General features: G+C 34.6%; 1 protein-coding gene across 4 annotated transcripts in view; it reads right to left on the minus strand.

Annotated features, from left to right (window-relative positions):
• LOC134655682 (uncharacterized) overlaps positions 1 to 13,791 on the minus strand; it is a 500,300-nt gene that overhangs the window by 246,505 nt on the left and 240,004 nt on the right. The window lies entirely within an intron of this gene.

The raw sequence follows: 13,791 nt of genomic DNA on the forward strand, positions 1-13,791 counted from the left end.
AAAGAGTATTAAACGTGCTATTATTTTTTCATAATAACCGTAGTCATAACTATAGTCGTTTACAAAATATTTTAAAATATTTGATTTTATACCGTGCATGGATGGCATAAGTACTGATTAAATATGCGCCTAACTCAATAAATTACAACAATACCGCAATTATTTTATTACAAAATATACGAGACATTTCATTAGCTTACCAAAAACATAAGTTTTATTGGCGTATGATATTATATAACCAATTAATAACGAATTTTGTTCAGCATGAGTCACTACGCACCGTCACGTAAATGGCGGGCGACCGACGTAAACTTTTCATTATTTCTCGGGTTCTATTTTATTGATCAATTGCTGATAGGTACCATTTGAAAGGTTATTAAACGTACAATAAATGGTTTCTAATAGCCGTAGTCATAACTTTAGTAATTTACAAAATATTTTAAAATATTTGATTTTTTTACCGTGCATGGATGGCATAAGTACTGATAAAATATGCGTCTAACTCAATAAATTATAACTTTACTCCAATAATATTCCTACAAAATGTACGTGAAATTTCATTAGCTTTCCAAAAATATAAGTTTTATTGGTGTATGATATTATATAACCAAGTAATTACGAATTTTGTTCAACATGGGTCACTAAGCGCCGTCACGTAAATGGCAGGAGATCGGTGTCAACTTTTCATTATTTCTCGGGTTTTATTTTATTGATCAGTTCGTGATAGATACCATTTGAAAGAATATTAAACGTACTATAATTGGTTTTCAATAACTGTAGTCATAACTTTAGTCATTTTCAAAATAATTGAAAACATGATTTTTTACCGTGCATGCACATAAGTACTGCTAAAACATGGTTCTAACTTAATAAATTATAACTTTATCGCAATTAATGTATTTACAAAATATACGAGACATTTCATTATCTTTCCAAAAACATAAGATTTATTGGTGTAAGATATTATATAACCAAGTAATAATGAATTTTGTTCAGCATGGGTCACTGCGCACCGTCATATAAATCCCAACAAACAATTAGGCGACACTTAGCACCTATTTTCTTACCTAAAGACAGCCTGGCTCTAGAATAGCTACATCTATAGTCTTAGTTTACAGTTTACAGGCTCTGGTGAGATAAAAGTGTTTAAAAGGTTCATCTAAAGATTTAAGATCTACAGTAGCTGTTTTGGGCGCTATATTGCATGTTAAGCTGCTAGTATTATAGCTTATAGCTCAAAGTGAATTGAACAACCTTAACATCTATATGAGTAATAATCTGCAATTTTCACTTAAGGTTCTAAACGTGTGATAAAGCCTTCTACTTATAGCTTTTTATATCGCAATCGCTACTTAACTCTCTTGTATGACTTACAGTCGAACAGAGAAGTTATGAGTCGCTATTATAGATCTAAGATCATGTAGTTACAGACGAGCGTTATTTAAATACCGTAGTACATCTTATAACTGTCAATAGAGTCATACTTACAAGCTAAAACTACAATGCCAAATGCCAATGAATCAATAGGTAAGCAAAAACTATAAATTAGACCGTAAAATAAAATAGTAAATAAATATAATATAGATAGTTTACTCAATATTGACCTTATCTTACTATTACTATACTTAAAACCGGACTTCACGGATAGTTATTATGTGGACATAGGCTGCTACTCAAATAGTAGTCACTTATTTTGCATCCTGGAGCGTGCGGCGACAAATATCTCTTTAACGCCACAAGCCTCAGATCTCACTAAAAAGGTGATTTTAAATTATTAACTACGGAGTGGGTTTGAAAACGTTTTACGTGTAGACGCGTGAGTCAAATAACAACACAGATATTAAGTACTTCATATGCAGTGGTTTTGCAATCATGAAAGCTACGAACTTAACGATGTTATGAACCTAGAACTGGGCTTTTGTCAAAAGAGTCAAACTATACTTAAGTTTCCTGTGATAAAAAAACAAAACAAACAAACCATCATTTATATCGATATTTTATCATTTTGGATACCTACATTATAAAATGTACTGTCAAACAATAATATAGAATGCTGCTGGTCTACCAGGCGCTCGCCGCGCCGTGTGTTTGCTTGCTTGGCGAAATTGGTCCTGGCATACCTACATATATGTTTATAGTTGTACGGTAACTAAACAATATTTTTGGAAAGTTAATAAATAGTTTGCTGATTTTACTCTAAAAATTTCACGCTATATTTACTACATTATCTCTTTCTCAAATTATTTCAGTCACTAAGCAAACCTCTAAGGTAAAAATTAAACATTTTCTTTAATATTTTTAAAATGGTTATTTTGGGCCTCAGATTTCAAACAATCGAGTATTCACAGAAAATTTAATATGCTTGCAAATGGTATCCACCATGTATCAGAAAAATAGAACCTGAAATATAATGAAAACTCAACGATGGCCGGGCTCCATTTACGTGACGGTGCACAGTACCCATGCTGAACAAAATTCATGATTACTTAGTTATACAACATTATAAAGCAATAAAACTTATATTTTTGGATAGCTCATAAAATTTCCCGTATATTTTGAAAATATTTATTGCGGTAATGTTATAATCTATTGAGTTAGAAGCATGTTTTACCAGTACTTATGTCCATGCACGGTAAAAATCATATATTTTCAATTATTTTGTAAATGACTACAGTTATGACTACGGTTATTAGAAACCAATTATTGTACATTTAACATTCTTTCTAATGGTATCCATCACCAATTGATCAGTAAAATAGAACCCGAGAAACAATGAACAGTTGTGGTCGGTCGCCCGCCATTTACGTGACGGTGCGTAGTGACCCATGCTGAACAAAATTCATCATTACATGGTTATATAATACCATACACCAACAAACCTTATGTTTTTAGAAAGCTAATGAAATTTCTCGTATATTTTGTAATAACATTAATTGCGGTAAAGTTATAATTTATTGAGTTAGACGCATGTTTTGTCAGTACTTATGCCATCCATGCACGGTAAAAAATCATATATTTTAAAATATTTTCTAAACGACTACAGTTATTATGAAGCAATAATAGCACGTTTAATACTCTTTCAAACGACACCTCACACGAACCGATCGGTCCCATAGGACTCAAGATGTGAACAAATATCAATGCTGGTCGGCCGCCCACATTCCCCCCCCTTTTTATCGACACGTCCCCCTCTCCATAAACTAAAACCGGTCAATTCGTATTCTAGAGACCACGAGGAACACATCCATACCAGTTTTAGGTATTTAGAAGAGATGTCTACGAAAATCGTGAAGGAGACGACTTGTGTTTAATTTAACGCCAGACTATTAATTATTTTAATAAACACGTCCGATCTCATTGACGGCTCTTGACAAAAAAAAAATGTAATGAAACGGCCAAGCCACATTTTTTGACTAAGGTGTAGAGTCTGTGAAGGTAGGGCCTGTAGAGTTAGAAGCTTGGCTCTACAAGACATCTGATAACTTTTTGTCAGTGCGAGCCTTATGGTTTCGTCTTGGCAACATTTTACATGAAAATGTTTTTGGTGGGATTTCACATCTTTTTGTAAGTTGCTTATGACAATCTTCCGATTTAAAGGGTTGCGATAGGTTTTTATTGTTCAATTATGGTTCTGAGTAAAATATGAGACTGTTTTGCAATAAAGTAGATTTTTTCTATTCTAACCTTTTTTCTCTTTGTCAAAGTAACCCCAAAGGCAATAAAATGCTTATAAATCCTAAACCTGCGAACGGATTTTTTTGTAATGTTTTGAAGTTTTAGTCCCTATAGGGGTTACTATCGAATTCCGTCGAAAAAAAGGGAGGTATCAAAGTAACCCCAAATTAAGTTTCAAGTTGATCACCACTTTAGAATTTTTTTTTCAAAGGACAAATTAGTATTTAAAAAAATATTATTGGTGAAATCGATAGAGGAGCAAAAACCGATATTATCATTTTTTTATTTATTCTTAGATTCCATATTCGGGGAGATAAATAAATATTAATTTTGAAATTAATCAAAGTAACCCCATTCCACGGTATCTACATACCAAATTTCAACTAAATCGGTTTCGCGGTTATCGATTTCCCATACAAAATTCCACCTCCCTTTGCACCCCCTTAGGGGCTAATAATTTCATGTTTTTGAATTATTTTGTTGTTTGTGGACTAATACTATCTCACATACCAAATTTCAGCTTCCTAGGACTTCAGGAAGTACCCTAGAGGTTTTGATGATCAACAGTGAGTGAATGAGTCAGTGACGAAATCGGGGTTTTTTAGACATTAATAAAATCCAAAGTATAAGAGCTATGCAATTGAAATTTTTTATGCATAATAAGTCCACTATTGACATCATATCCCGATTCTTTTGTTTATCTGGTATAATCCAAACCCAAGTTAAGAGGGTTCAAAAAAATGACGAAGCGCTTCGAGAAAAGGTAGGTAGTGCCGTTGCGCTTCGCTTTGCTCGTCTTGGCGGGGGCGGCACTACCGTGCCCCCAAATTTGTATTCTGTCTTTTGTATTTGTAGACTTTGTTGTTATATCACAGATATAAATAGATAAAAAAATTGAAATAAAATAAAACGAAACCAAAATAACTTAATTTGTTTTTTTTTTTTAAGGGAACCCCCTTAAATTATCTTATCTTATCTATTTTTGACATGAATATTTACGAAATAGATATCATTTGTTAAAAAAAAATTATTGTTAAATTGAGTATGGGTAGCACATCGTAACTGGTGAGTTTCCAATATGACTTGGAAGCCGTTTAAGAATTGTCACGCTCTTACGGAAGATGTCGCGAATCCCCTTGACCCATATGGTGGAAAGATTTGCTGGCTATGGATGACGTCTTGGTGGCTCAGATGGCAGCGCGCTGGAGTATCGATCCAGAGGCCGTGAGTTCAAGTCTCACACAAGACAGTATTTTTTCCACTTTTAAATTAATTCTAAGCATAATAGCATCGATCGCAGACGTTTCTGCTTGTTAAAAATTAAAGGATATCATTGATAAATATGAAACGAGAGGTCTAACTGATCTGGAGAGTAGGTATACCTATAAGTATGCAAGTATTTTATTCCATCTGTCTATTTAGAAAAAGCTGCAAGTTAATTTCATAAATTATACTTCTTAAAAGACTTGCAAGGAGTTATATATAAAACCTATTTATAGGCCTTGTGAAATTATGTATGTAGAAGTACGATACGTATTTTATAAGAGTCTCAAGGGAGTTTATGACGATTTTCATTAGTCTGTTATCTTCAAAGAAGCTATAAATTTTAAGTTGTAACATAAACCCTCAATGGTAAAGCCCTGGAGCCTCGTCACTTTGTTTACTCATCTTGATACAATTAGTTGGGTAACAAAATTATTAAATTTGTTATTGTTTCTTTAACAGGTACCAAAGTTATTTCATAAAACTGTTTTATAAATTACTTTATACAATTGCTACTTTTAAGTAACTCACTAACTTACAAAATATCTTATACCTTTAAACGAGCAATTCTTGTAAGTATATTTATTTAATTATTTATATGTATATATATTTCGGGGATCTCGGAAACAGCTCTAATGATTTCGATGGAATATGCTATATGAGGGTTTCCGGGGGTGAAAAATCGATCTAGCTAGGTCTTATCTCTGGGAAAACGCGCATTTTCGAGTTTTTATATGTTTTCCGAACAAAGCTCGGTCACCCAGATATTATGATTAATATAAGTAGGTACAAAATTGCTTTACCTACACAATATTCAAAATTTACGAAAACATAGAGAGCATAAGAAATGATGATCGAAAATGTACGAGAAATAAACACGCTAAATGCGAATTGAAAGGGGTCCGACGGAATCGACCTTTTTGACGAACCGATGGCGTACCTATCGCAAAAGGGTACATATCAGCTCGGAGCACCGAAACCGGAGTGATGGGTAAGCGAAATATGCGGCTCACTTGGTTTAGTGTCTCTATGAATCAGTAACTCTTAAGGGTTTTCTTTTATTTCACAACGTACCTATTTGTTTTTATCGAAGATCGCAGTTCTAACCTAACCTAACTTACTTTTCTGGTGACAAGTCGTGCCTGTGGGGGTTGCAGTTTAAACCTAACTTAACTTACTTTTATGGTGACAAGTCGCGCCTGTGGGGGTCGCAGTTTGAACCTAACCTAACTTACTTCTCTGGTGACAAGTCGTGCATGTGGGGGTCGCAGTTCTAACCTAACCTAATGTACTTTTCTGGGGGTCTCTATTGGTTCACATAAATTTTTTGTTCCGATTTTATCAGTCCATAACGTTTTCCATCATAATTTTTATTAGTCATATTGTCAATAGTCATAAAATTTTACAATAAAAATTAGAGTTCCGATTTTTGCAGGTCATCATTATTGTTAGTCATAAAATTTGTTACTCATAATATTCAAAGTCCAGATGGTATACCATTACATAATGTTGAAGGCAATAAACTTAATTATAATAATTGTTGTAATCTCTATTGGTTCACATAAATTTTTTGTTCCGATTTTATCAGTCCATAACGTTTTCCATCATAATTTTTATTAGTCATATTGTCAATAGTCATAAAATTTTACAATAAAAATTAGAGTTCCGATTTTTGCAGGTCATCATTATTGTTAGTCATAAAATTTGTTACTCATAATATTCAAAGTCCAGATGGTATACCATTACATAATGTTGAAGGCAATAAACTTAATTATAATAATTGTTGTAAGGTCTTTTACCGCAGGTTATAATGATAAGTAGGAGGTCTCTGTTGCTTTTCATAAATATTATGTTCCGATTTTTTTTAGTCCATAACGTTTTCCATCATAATTATTATTAGTCATATTATCATTAGTTATAGAATTAAACATTACAAATTGCATTTCCGATTTTTGTAGGTCATCTTTATTGTTAGCCATAAAATTTGTTACTCATTATATTCAAAGTCTAGATGTTACCATACCATTACATAATGTTGAAGGCAAATAAACTTGCTTTATAATAATTGTTATAAGGACTTTTTTCGCAGGTTATAATCTTAGGTAGTCACGTGATTAGTTAGCTATAACATTATTATGCCTACTTGTTTACATACACGCGTTTGTTTGGCCTACTGATTTCCCCGCCAATTCTTATTTTTCATGTAGCTTATTAAGCCATTCCGTCCCGCCAACTAGTCGACGGAACCCCGCTACGCGGGGCTCCTATTTCTGCTCTAAGGGACACAAGGTAACTAATGAACCTACCTGAGAAAACAAGTTTTTTTGTTTGGCTTACTGATTTCCCCGCCAATTCTTATTTTTCATGTAGCTTATTAAGCCATTCCGTCCCGCCAACGAGTCGACGGAGCCCCGTTTCTGCTCTAAGGGACACAAGGTAACTAACGAACCTACCTGAGAAAACAAGTTTTTTTGTTTGGCTTACTGATTTCCCCGCCAATTCTTATTTTTCATGTAGCTTATTAAGCCATTTCGTCCCGCCAACGAGTCGACGGAGCCCCGCTGCGCGGGGCTCCTATTTCCGCTCTGAGGGACACAAGGCAACTAACGAACCTACCTGAGGAAACAGGTTTTTTTTTGTTTGGGTTACTGATTTCCCCGCCAATTCTTATTTTTCATATAGCTTATTAAGCCATTTCGTCCCGCCAACGAGTCGACGGAGCCCCGCTACGCGGGGCTCCTATTTCCGCTCTGAGGGACACAAGGTAACTAACGAACCTACCTGAGGAAACAGGTTTTTTTTGTTTGGCTTACTGATTTTCCCGCCAATTCTTATTTTTCATGTAGCTTATTAAGCCATTTCGTCCTGCCAACGAGTCGACGGAGCCCCGCTACGCGGGACTCCTATTTCCGCTCTGAGGGACACAAGGTAACTAACGAACCTACCTGAGGAAACAGGTTTTTTTTGTTTGGCTTACTGATTTCCCCGCCAATTCTTATTTTTCATGTAGCTTATTAAGCCATTTCGTCCCGCCAACGAGTCTCCGGAGCCCCGCTGCGCGGGGCTCCTATTTCCGCTCTGAGGGACACAAGGCAACTAACGAACCTACCTGAGGAAACAGGTTTTTTTTTTGTTTGAATTACTGATTTCCCCGCCAATTCTTATTTTTCATGTAGCTTATTAAGCCATTTCGTTTCGCCAACGAGTCGACGGAGCCCCGCGTAGCGGGGCTCCTATTTCCGCTCTGAGGGACACAAGGTAACTAACGAACCTACCTGAGGAAACAGGTTTTTTTTGTTTGGCTTACTGATTTCCCCGCCAATTCTTATTTTTCATGTAGCTTATTAAGCCATTTCGTCCCGCCAATGAGTCGACGGAGCCCCGCTACGCGGGGCTCCTATTTCCGCTCTGAGGGACACAAGGTAACTAACGAACCTACCTGAGGAAACAGGTTTTCTTGTTTGGCTTACTGATTTCCCGCCATTTCTTATTTTTCATGTAGTTTATTAACCCGTGAGTTCCCACGTGTGTGACGTCACCATAAGCGTTCTGGCTCAAATTTGAGCCCTTGGGAGCTGACAGGTTAAGCCAATTCGTCTTGCCAACTAGTCGATGGAGCCCCGCTGCGCGGGGCTCCTATTTCCGCTCTGAGGGACACAAGGTAACTAACGAACCTACCTGGGGAAATAAGTTGCTTTTGTTCTAATTCGTTTCTATACTGATCGCTTAAGACGTAATTTACATTAGGTAAAATCGGGAGTCTTTTATCATTTCATAACGTTTTTCATCATAACTTTAATAAGACATATTATCGAAAATCATAATGAAATGAACTTTCAAATATCTAATAGTAGAGAGAGTAGAGTAATAATGACATATTTAATATGAAGGATGTTATTGATTTGGTTTCTTATACGTAATTTACTTTATTCATTAAAACAATAATGGTTAACGATCAATTAGTCCGTCAAAATATATGCCTGAAAGCATTTCTGAATAATTATTGATACACCTTTGAATGTTATACTCATCAATTTTATAATCTTTGTAATTATGAATATTGATGTTTATGTCCATAAATCATAAGGATATCATTTTCTGACAATCGAAATTCGAAACAGTAAGTTTATGGGAAACAAAGGGATGGCATTAAAAAGATATGATTAACGACCATTAGTACGATGAAATATATGCCTTAAAATATTTCTGAATAATTATTGATAGATCTTTGAATGTTATACTCATCAGTTTTATAACTTTTGTGATACACGATGAAACACTATAGTTTAATATTATAGATCATTAATATTCGAACTATAAAACGTTGTACTTAACAAAAATTATGACTATTGATGATTATATCCATAAATCATATGGTGATCAATTTCTGAGTATCGAAATTCGAAGCAATAAATATGTGGGAAACAAAGGGATCCCCTTTTCTGGTGACAAGTCGTGCGTGTGGGGGTCGCAGTTTTAACTTAACCTAACCTACTTTTCTGGTGACAAGTCGTGTTTGTGGGGTTCGCAATAATGTGGTAAACATTCGTTTGCCAACTAAAATCACTGCAATAAGTTGGTTGGAAAGTGAAATTAGGCGAAAAATTTTCGTGAAATGGCAGTACACCGTACTAAATATCTTTGTAATTCAAAGGCCTCTCGTTTATCAACAAAAGAGAAAATAAAAAGGTATTTAGGCACGCCAGTTTTCTGTCTCATGGCTTAGACGTTACCAAATAATAATTTTATATTTTATTACTCTAGTATTGAGCTCATCTCATGTATAGCGCTCAAAATATTGTTTGCATATAAATTTATTTTCTCTTAGGTGATTCATTGCGAAACTGTTTTAGACAATTCTGAAAACATTCTCTAGCACTAAAATGTTAATGTTTTCGCAATAAGAATTTGCATATATAGTTAGTGAGTTATTTTGGGTTCACTTACCTATGTTTAAAATGCCAACAAATTTATGTTTAAATTATCATAATCTTTTAGTAATTAGTAAATTTGTATACGTATAACACCTAAATACATGAGGTATTTATATTATGTCATTCAGTCAAATAAAAACTCATACTAATACCTAATATCAAGTTCAGGACAGAATACTGTATCGATGTTTATTATAAAACTTTGCCGGTTGTCTTTAAAATATCTTATTATTATCGTGAAAGGTGATTGGGATTCTGAGCACGTTTTACGGGGACCACGAGCCCTAACTGAGGCAAAAAGACCGCCTCGCAAAATGCCGAAGGAATTTGTAATATTGAGGCGAAGTTTCCGAATAGACACGCGATACCGTCGTCGAGTATTAGCGGTACTATGGAATATGGATTAGTGCTAATTGATTAGTATCGGATGCTGCATAAAATTAATAATACCATTAAATACACTGAATTGAATGATGCTATTTTAATTGAATTGGTAATCCTATATTTCTACTTTACGTCCATTGGAGAAACCTAATACAAAATATTTAATATTTTGTATTTTTATTCGCTTTCATATTTTTTATTTACATTTCCTCTCCTCTCCGTTGGTCTCAAGCTGAGTCTCCTTATTATTTTTCCTGTATAAATTTATTCTCTATTTGAAATACTTACTTATTCATTTCATACAATTTACGTTGGGAATAAGCTTAAACGTAAGCTTAGTTGCAGGTCAAAGTGAGACTAAAAGGCTAAGCGTTGAAATAGGTCTATCAATTCGCAATCACTGTTGCCTAACAGCGATGTTCAAAGCTGGCTTTTCTAGTTGGAGATCAATCCTATCAGAGTCCATTGAACGTTTGGCGCCGTACCCACGCCCCATGTTACAACTTTATTGATAAACATCCAGGCGTAAAAAAACGCTAGACTTTCTCTCAGAATTCAATTACTGACAGTGCATATGCAAAATATCCACTAGCTTGACTATCTCAATTAAATAAAACACAGTCCAACTGGATGACATTTCAAATAATTGATTCGTTTTTTTTTCGACATATTTTTGTTTGTGTCACCATTAGATCTGCCTTGCTTATCGCGGGTGCAGTACTTGCATGAAAACCCTCATACAAATAAGCAGGGCAGCGATATATCGGAGCGGCCAAGGTGTTCACAATATCTGAACACGCACTCTAACGCCCTGACAATAGCGCCTTGCGCCTTAGCCGCTCCGATATATCTTATGGCGACTGTACCTACAAAAACCACACACACATTGACTGCAAGAAACTTATCTATCACGATCCGTGGTCGCACGTTTGAAATTATTACTGGGTACTGTAAACCTGCGCGTTGCTGATCTAAAAGTAATAGGTGGTGATTTAACAGAAAGTAACGATAATTTCTGTTTCTAAAGATGTGAAAATGTAGGTTTGTAGGCAGATCTAATCTCATATCATATGATATTTGAAATACGTCAGTATAAAAATAATTCTAGACTAAGCCTTTCTACTTGGGAACTTTAAACATTGAGCATTCCGCAAAGCATTTTATAGAAAAAGCAAGTAATGAACATAACCTTAACCTTAACTAAAATCTTGCACAAAGTTAGACTACATTGAAATAAAATATTTAGGTCCCAGTAAAATTTGCTAGTGCAAAAGAAAAGCGGAGACCACCCAAGAGCCATTTAAGCCGTAAAAGTCCTACGAGCCTACATTCCGGGCATTAATATCCTATTCGACCGATGTGATGCTGTCCCGCTTCCGGAAGAATTTCCTCCCCTTTTCCCAGAATGCCCTCGTTGTGGGAAATTACCATTGCTCTGTGCATTTCTCAATTATTTTTGTAATGGCCTTGTTTTCTTGCCGGAGTCCTGCAATATTGATATGGATTCCATGTTCCCGCCTGTTCCCAGCTCCATTTATAAAAGAGCTTTTCTTTTAAATCCATCTTCAGACGCTCACTTATCATTGTATCTCTTGTTGTACTTACTAGGCATTTGGTATCTTTTGCTGTTGTGATTAAATGAAAAAGGGCCCTAGGTTAAATAAGTTATAAGGTGTCGAAATCTCAAAAAGACATCGATAAAAAAGGGGTTCTGAGGAAAAAAGTAAGCAGCGGACAATCTATCGACAAGTGTTTAACGGTATCGTGAGTTTAATAGCTACCTATTGATTTTGGCCTATGATTTTGGCCTACAATTGAACTATTAAGATTGTGTAAAACCATAGTATTTGCTTACTCGTGCAGACATTAATAAGTTATGTAATGTAAACTGTGTTTGTAAAATTTTTAAGAAAATATTTTTGTTTATTAGGTATGTTGATTTAGTCGGTTACAAGATGGGGTCACAAGTTGTGGGAAAATTAAATAATGAGTTTTGGAACGTAATTAAAATTTAAAATTTTGTTTTGGCTTTCGGGAAAGAAAATTATTTCAGCTGAAATGTAGGTTGAAAGCATTTCCTAGGACCTTGTATACGTACTGCTAATTATGCCTTCACTTCCTGGTTTATGAAAGCCTTGATGCTATTCATAAGATTCCGTTTTTTCTGTGTCTTTAAAAAACCCAGGCAATTTTAATTTTTCGCCCATGTAAACTAGCTAGCTAGAAGAAAACGTGTGTGCTTTTTATAAGAGATTATTCAGTAAAATCGCGTAAATTTCAAAGTAAGATAATTATTTTACTCTTGTTCATGGAGAAGAATTTGTATCTCGAAGAGAAATAATAAAATAAAACGATCTTTTTTTTTGTTACCTACTCACTTATGTCCTGTCTCTGTTTCTAACATGTATTTTTCTTTGTGGTGCACAATAAAGTATTTTATTAAATTGTTATTATTTTATTTCCAATTCAGTAAAAAACACAGTTTCGAATAGTGTACTTACTTGGAATTTTGTTGCGTAGTTCCACAATATCATATTTCACGCTGTTGCATTATAAATGCATGGAAAAATATTGCAAAAGTTGGTGCAGGGAAGAATTTATATACAAAGAAAATTGCGGCGGAAGATAAAGCACAGCGGATGTGATTTTTACAAAATCGCTGTTAAAGTCAACTATAGTTAATAAATTATTTCTTGTATATTTCTATCTCGGAAACAGCTCTAACGATTTCGATAAAATATGCTATATGGGGGTTTTGGGGGACGAAAAATCGATCTGGATAGGTCTTATCTCTGGGAAAACGCGCATTTTTGAGTTTTTATATGTTTTCCGAGCACCTCGGTCTCCCAGATATTAAGTTATATATATGCCTCTCGGATAGCTAACTTATGTCATTTTATGTTTCACTGCACTAAGTATTGAAATTCTCTATCTGATTTTAAAAATATTTCAAAAGGATAAGAATAGATGACTTTCTCGTTTTATTACATCGGTAAAAATAAGTAGGTAACTAATAAAAAGCATATCTTATTATTTTTGGAATTTATAGGTGATTTTCGTAACTAGCGGACATTTTGAAATAATCTGCATTACCCGAATACATCTTTTAAAATTAAACAATTGTATCACAACAAAAAAAGTCAGGACGTGAATTAATTTTTTTGGGTATATAAGTACAAGTTTGTAAAGGTTTTGTAAGTAACATCGATTACATTTTTATTTTTATGTCACTGGATGAAAAGTTTTTTTTACTAACTTTTATAACTCAACCCACACGAGAGTTCTTTTGGAGATTTTTAGTAACTCTTTAGTGTCGCACCTTCATCACTAGAGTAGACAGAGTCAATAAACCTTTTTATGCAAAGATTGACACGTACCTTTCAAGACCTGTGTCCTTAATCCTTATTGTTAAGGCTTGACTGCTTTAAACTACACATATATTTTTAGCGCTGTTTGCGCAGGTGTTAAGAGGTAGGCACAACATTAAGTTTCAGAACGTATAAGTATGTACATACTCGTACGTGCCGTGTGGTGG

Source organism: Cydia amplana, chromosome 17 (assembly GCF_948474715.1).
Source record: "Cydia amplana chromosome 17, ilCydAmpl1.1, whole genome shotgun sequence".
NCBI classification, from domain to species: Eukaryota; Metazoa; Arthropoda; class Insecta; order Lepidoptera; family Tortricidae; genus Cydia; species Cydia amplana.